Source organism: Quercus suber, unplaced genomic scaffold, assembly GCF_002906115.3.
Source record: "Quercus suber isolate HL8 unplaced genomic scaffold, Cork oak 2.0 scaffold_479, whole genome shotgun sequence".
NCBI classification, from domain to species: domain Eukaryota; kingdom Viridiplantae; phylum Streptophyta; class Magnoliopsida; order Fagales; family Fagaceae; genus Quercus; species Quercus suber.
Window position 1 is genome coordinate 271,892 of NW_027069930.1, and position 7,957 is coordinate 279,848.

At 27.7% G+C, this 7,957-nt stretch overlaps 1 non-coding gene across 1 annotated transcript; it reads left to right on the plus strand.

The window, feature by feature from the left end:
• Positions 1 to 7,885: 7,885 nt before the first annotated feature.
• TRNAH-GUG (transfer RNA histidin (anticodon GUG)) lies at positions 7,886 to 7,957 on the plus strand. The gene has a single exon. It is a non-coding gene; the product is annotated as a tRNA-His (tRNA).

Genomic DNA, 7,957 nt, shown 5'->3' on the forward strand with positions numbered 1-7,957 from the left:
TTGGGCTCTAAAAAAGAAAGGTACTTCGGGCTAGAGGATAAATGCATAGAGAGGTATGCACGGCAGGGAAGAAGTTTAGAGAGCGAAGAATGTAAAAGTGAAAGAGTGATCCAGAATTAACTATTCATAGGAACCAAAAGGGAGAGAATAAATGCCACTTAATAAATAAGAAGTGAGAAACTCTACGAATCCCACCACAACTGCCACATGTGTGCTGCCACTCTCAACACACCCCACTCCCAACTAAACACCCACTTAGCGATGACAACATTAGACCTCCTCTCTCACTAACTGTAAGAGTAATCATGACTCCTCCACTAATTTCGGGCTATAAATATGAGAAACTAAGGAAGGGAAAGGGTTGTTGATAGGTTCTGGAAGTAGTTTAAGGTTAAGAGTAATAGAGCCATAAAAGTGAGGGGGAGGGAGTTCAAAGGTTTGAAAGATACATTGTTGAGTCTCTAAGCAAGAATCACCCAGAGTAGGAAATCTAAAGCTCACATTACAAATAGATTGTGAGCCCAAGTGAGAGTTAGCCCGTTAATCTCATTTTGGGTGTGCACAGATTCGAATTTTGACAAATCCACTGTTAGATTACATTATCTTCATATATTCTCCATGTTTGCAAAATTTCAAGGTGATCAAAGATTAATAGTCATGTCATCAATCAATTGTTTAAATTCAAGTTTTTGTAGTTTAAAATAATGCATAAAAGATTAGTATATGGATTAAATGGTAAATAACATTCAATTGGAATGAAAATTGGTATGAATGTTATATAGAACATGTAATTCAATGGTGGGATTTTCAAAATATAAATTCTATAACAAGTTATTAGGTGATGTAACATTGCTTAGAGTTACATCAGGTGTAACTTGATCCCAACCCATATATATATATATATATATATATAATTAAATCCAAAGAATAACACACACACAATGTGTGTATGTATTTTTTTTTATTTTTTATATAAGCATATTTATTTATTTATTGCTTATACATAAAGAATGTTTGTAATTTTGATTTAACAAATGATATTTTCTTACTTAAATAAAATAATAACATCAAGTAACTCTATCTCTAGGGGAAAAAAAGTATTGACCATGGTTTTAAAAACTAGACTGGATTAGTTGGTCAAACCAGTTCAACTAGGAACTGGGCACCTACATGAGTCAGTAAAACCCCTAAAATCAGCCAAAACTAGTCAAAAATAGGCCAAAATCAATCAAAAACCAGCTAGAACCAGTTAAAAACTAGTAAAACCAAAAACAAAAATGGTTCATTGACCGTACTAGTTTTTAAAACCATGGTCTTGACATGTTTAAAAATATACAAGTCAATTTAATAAAAATAGAACATAATTAAATTACATATGGTATAAATACACTTTGGTTTAATAAATTATACATGATACAAGAGAAATTAGAGGGAAAAAATTGCATTTGTCAACTACATAAATGAATTATATGTTTTTAGTAAAAATCTGGGGGACCATTATTTAAATTTCATGTCACCCCTGCTCTTAATATTGACAAAAAGAGAAAATAGAAGAGATAATGTTTGGGCAGTAGTGAAGTTTTTCACAATAAGAGTTTTGAGTGTGGTTATCTTTACATTTCAGAGAGTTCAAATAGCCTATTTATAAACACATAAAATTCCTAATATTTATTTTTGTTCCAAAACATTTGGATTTAAACATTGCAACTCTCTTATTTACCTCATTGTTCCACTCACAACTCCATATCTCTAAGAAAGAGGAGCACTTGAATTGCATGTTTGATCACATCAAACCTAACTCCATAACTCTAGAAAAGATGAACACTTCAATTGCATGTTTGATTCAAACCTCACAGAGATAATCGTAACCAAACATGCAGTTCCGTTACCTCTAAATATCTTAACAATTTTATTTATCATTGAGAAAACAATAAACAACATTATGCAATGTTTTTATATATATATATATATATTATATATATTTTTTTTTTTTTTCTTTAACCATTGCACATTGAGTGCCATTTGACCATTCAATTCAGCATCTCTCACTTGGCCAACTAGATACGGAATGTGCACATGTCCCTTGAAATTTTTTGAAATGGTTAATTAAAAAAATCAGAAGGGCATTCTCTTCCATACAATCATAGTGTATTGGAGAATTTGAATAGTTTTATCACTAATAAGGGTATTAAATATGTTGCACAAGATGATTAATAGAGATTGAAGCGCAAATCAAGTTACTCTCTTGAGACAATTCATGTCTCCACAATAATATTATCAATGCAAAGAGTTCATTAGCATGTCATCTCCAAGACAACAAGCTCAGCCACTCTTTACAAATCATTGGCACCAAAAACTTGAACCTCTACTTAGTGATTCAACAATTTTTGCGAATGCTCAGTTTATTTCGATGGAAAACCTTTTGTAAAAATAGTTTTTTGAGTTTTCCATTGTTTGGTAGTGTAAAAATAAATGAGTTAAAGTAAAACTATTTTTGGTCAACAAAAAAATGGGTAATTATTGGGTATTCTCGGAGTACTATAAATGCGCACTCTCCCTTTCACATAATTATGAATCTCACTAATTAAATTTATGATGGAACCATAATTCATGTGAGAGGGAAGAATAGGCATTTATGGTACTCTCGGAGTATTAAATAATTTTCATAGAAAAAGTATGACTTATTTTTAGAGATTTTTTTTCATTAATTTTTTTTAAAAAAAAAAACAATTCTATCTCATAACAAGTTAAATAAGGGAAGTTAGAAGATTGTTTTTCAACTCATTTAAGGTAATTACCAAACATAAGAAAATGAAATATTTTTACAGAAAAACCTTCTGTAAAGATAGTTTTCCATGTTTTCCAGTTTTTTTTTTTTTTTTTTTTTTTTTTTTTTTTTTTTTTAAGTTAAAGGAAAACTATCTTTAGTCAACAAAAAAAAAGTATAACTTATTTTTTAGAGCATTTTCCCTATTAATTTTTTTTTATTTTAAAAACAACTCTATTTCATAGCAAGCTAAATAATGGAAATTAGAAGATTATTTTTCAATTCATTTAAAGTAATTACCAAATATAGGAAAATGAAATAGTTTTACAGAATGACAAAACTTAGGTATAGTACTTTAAGTACTGTTCTTTAAGTTTCTTTCTTAAGATTCAGTCATGTGGCTACTCAATTAAAATATACACTTCTATCTCATGAGAAAAAATTCACATGACAGAATCTTAAAATATGAACTTAAGGAATAGTATCTAAGTACTTTACCTAAGTTTTGCTTTTTACAGAAAATTCTTTTTAAAAAATAACTCATTTTCTATAAAATATTTTTACCTAAACAAATAGAGTGAGCAATGACGAGCTAAGTCTTTAACCAAGCTTGCTTTGGACAAAAAGTGCATCACATAATAGAATTCTAATGTTTTGCTATAAGCTCATAAGCCTTCACATGACAACCACATGCTTGATCCTGACTTTCATTAGTGTCCTAGAGAATTAACCATTTTTCATAAGAACGAGCCTCACTTCTACACTCATATAGGTGAGTCTATCAAGGACAATACAATAATTCAAACATCCCACTCAAAAGAGTTACAAATATCATTAAGAGCATAAAAATACAAAAACCATTTTTTATGTCACAATAATTTAAAATATAAATTCGAATCCATTTCAAAGATGCTGTGAATTCAAATTCAAATCAAATATTGACTTATTTAAGAATGCACACTCATTTATTAAGGATTGTTTCAACAAAGATTCAATCTCTGCTTTCCTTTTAAATTCAAATTCAAATTTCACGTGTCTTAATACTTAGCCAAATCTTTCTAAAATATCAGTTGGTTTTTGGTATAAACGAGGATTGAAAAAAAAGTTTACCAGTTGAGTGAATTAGAACTCACAAATATGTTTTAGTTTAATAAGTTACTTCTAGTATAAGAGTAAGAAAATGAAGTATTAACCATTCATGTAGCTTTTTTATTTTTAAGAAAATATATATTTAATACATTTTTTTAGAGATTTTCAACCTATAGTGTTCGCTTTTGATGATAACTATTTATTATCAGATCAAGACACTAATCGGTTTTAAGCGAATTAGAACTCACGAATATGCTTTAGCTTAATAAGTTACTTCTAGTATAAAAGTAAGAAAATGAAGTATTAACCATTCATGTAACCTTTTTTTTTTAAAGAAAATATACATTTAATACACTTTTTTTTAGAGAGTTTTAATGTATAGTGTCCGCTCCTGATGATAACTCTTTATCATCAGACCAAGACACCAATCGATTTTTGGTATAAGGATTGAACTCCAGATCTCTTTTTCAACAATTAAAAGCTTTACTTGTTGAGCTAACTGGAACCTAATACATTAATACACTTTAATTCAATGAGATACTTATGATATATTTTTTATTATTATTTGAGAAACGATACTTATGATATAAGAGTAATAAAATGAAACAAAATGATGCATCAATTATCTATATGCAAATAGTTTTATATATATATATATATTTATATTTATATAATTAGGGAGCCATTAGTAAAATATATATATATATATATATTAAAGAAAGAATATAAATCCATGAAATTCATTATATAAGTCTATATAAATATTTCACATTTATGATTTTTCTGGCATGAGTTATTATTTGATTTGGTTTTGTTTATAGTAGAATACTTTATCAAAGCCACCATCCATACTATTATAGGTATGTTTATCTTCTTTGGTATTTTTGTGTGTGTATGTTTTATTATTTATTTATGGTTTCGCTTATGAGTCATAAAAAGCAATTTTAAATCCATGAAATCCATTATATAAATCTCTATAAATATTTCACCTTCATGATTTGTCAACATCTAGCATTATTTGAGTTATACTTAAAGGTATGGAGATTTATCCTTTTATGGCTATACTCTGCTTTTTTTATCCTACAAAAATATGTTTGTGTTTTTTTTCTTTTTGTTTGGTTTTGCATTTATGAATTATTTTTACTCATATTTTTTTTTTCTCATAGGTTTCATCTATTTCTAATTTAAGAATTTTCAAATTTTGTATTTTCTCCTACAATAAATATTTCATCTTTTTTATTTTTAGGTTGTATTTGTGTTATGTTTATACGTGCGTTATTAGATTAAATTTATTTTCTTGAATAGGAAAGCTTTTATGTTACTATTTCTCATTTTTATTTTTGTTGTTAGTAATATTATATTTGTGTGTGCTACAAATGTCATTATAAGACACCGGATAAGTTAGAAGAGAATTATTTTTTATTTTTTATTTTTTATTTTTGGCAAATGAAATACCTTTACTTAAGTTTCCATAGGTTTTTAATTATTAAATTTAGGAATTTTTTCATATAAATATGTTGTTTGATCGAATGAGGCTTTTAAGAACAATACTTCATATGCAATTTATATAATCTAGATTCAAATGATTATTAATTTATTATTTCTGAATAAAATTATTCTAAAAGCACAGGAATAATACTAGTTTATAATCATTTTTAATTTTTTTAGAAAGAAAATAAAAGGAATGGGAAATTTTAAAAAAGTGGCATCCCCATGCTGCCTCTTAAGTAAGTGTGATAATTCGTGTTTGCATGTCAAGTTCGTATCATGTCAACTTATGAATATCTGACTATATAGGTCAACATTAGCCTTACACATTTATTAAACGGGTGAAGATTTCTTAACCCTAACATGACCCATTTGTTAAATGGGTCAGTTGTGTCGACATGTTTATAAGATTTTATCAAAATGAAAAAAAAAATTCTGAAAAAACAAACAAGTAAATATTTTTAATATAAAATTCAGAACTAATGAGTAACTGCATCACAAATAATAATTCAAAACTAAAACATATCACAATATCACAAATAATCAATCACAATATGTCAAAGAAAATAAACCATAACAACTAATAAGTTTATATACCTAAGATTTGAAGGATATATTGGTAAAATTTTATTTATTTAACCGGGTCAAAAGGGTTTTATATATTAAATACTAATCTAACCCATTTATTAAACAGATCAGTCATGTTAACCTAAATATGATATGAATTTATTAAACTTCAACCTATAACATACTAATTTCATGTCATGTCAGGTTTGCAAGTCATGTCCAGTTTCATCACCTGCCTTATAGGCGAACATTTGTCTATGTATCAATATATATATATATATATATTTTGAAACCAATTTATAAAGTTTTATCGGATGTCCCCGAAGGGACAATTTATGAAGCTTTAAAACATTACTTCAACAGGTTTCAATTCATTTTGTATGCTATTTATTCATTCGTCCTGAGATGAGAGCTATTAATCAAACCCCATAAGTCTTTCTCGAAAAAAAAAAAAAACAAAAATCAACCCCCATAAGTCCGTAACCCAACCACTTTTCAGTCTTGACTTTACTGCTAGTAATTAATTTGTTTATTGTGCCGTTGAGGCTAAATTCTCGTTGCCCGTGATTATAGAACAATATTACAAACTCATTTTGTTTTTTTGTGCGAGATTTAGGCCCCGTTTGGTTTGCCATTTTAAACAACATTTTTTAGTTTTTAAACAGCATTTCACGCATTTCAACACACTTTTTCACCCACACGTATTTCAAAAAATAATAAACAACAATTTTCAAATTACTCTGCCAAACACCCTCTTAACTTCCTCGATCGTATGAAAGGACATTGAAAACATGAGATTTATAAACTTCCTATGTAAATAAAAGTAAATTATACTTAACTTTTCTTAAACTTTGATGAAACTTTGATGAAATGACACTAAACGTTTTACGAAATAATACTTTTTCCATTGAGTATGAAGTTTTTATAAATGTAATACTAATACTATTATTTTACTAGTATAATATTTCATTTTTAGAAAAATAGTTCCTATTAATTTATACACATCTTTTTTTATATAAGATTTATCTATAAACTTTTTTTTATAAGATTAATTTAAACATACCTTAAGAGGGAACTATCATTCATTCATAAACCTCAAGGGGTTTCTCAAAAATAAAAAAAAAAAAAAAAAAACTTAAGAGAGGGAAGTGTTTGTAAATGTCCAACGGAGGTTGGTAACTTGGTGTAATTTACTTGAAAGTACTAGGATCCAGTGCAATTACTGCCTCTCCTTCACAAAAAGATTATACCACTTTTATTTTTTAACTTTCACATTTTTACTTTTTTCACTTATTCAATGGTTAAGATTGAAAATTATTATTTTCAACTTTCAATCAAGTTATTGACAGCTATTGCATCATGTGTAAAATTCTAAGAGTGTGTTAGGTATGGTGTAATAATTCCTATAATGAAATAACTAATTATGTGTAATATCAATTGGTCTTGTGGTCATATATTTATTACATGGATTAGTTATTACAAAAGAATAACTGTCGTTAAATTGAAGAATAGCTTCTTCTTTTCTTTTCTTTTTTTTTCTTTTTTTATTAATAATATAGAAATTCTACTATAGTATAAGTGCATATATATGTGAAGCCCCCCTCTTGAAGACTTGAACTCTGACTCTTGCCCCCCACACCTCACAAGTACTTATACTTGTAGAATAACCATCGCACCAAGGATGTGTGATGGTACTATTCCTCTTTAAAATGGGCGTAATAGCTATTTCTTAATACATATAATAGATTTTAAAATTAATATATTTCCAAAAATATAAATTTTCCTTATACAACATCTTTACAAGCTTTTTATATGTAATAACCAAACTAATGGATAGTAATAGTTATTCCATTACAATATCTTCTATTTCCAATAATAAAAATTACTATTCATAATATAATCTTCATTAGTGTGCCCTAAATATCTCAATCATACTTGTAATAATAAGTAAATAAGTAAAGCAACAAACACAAAGTGGCTGTAGTTTAGTGGTAAGAATTCCACGTTGTGGCCGTGGAGACCTGGGCTCGAATCCCAGCAGCCACA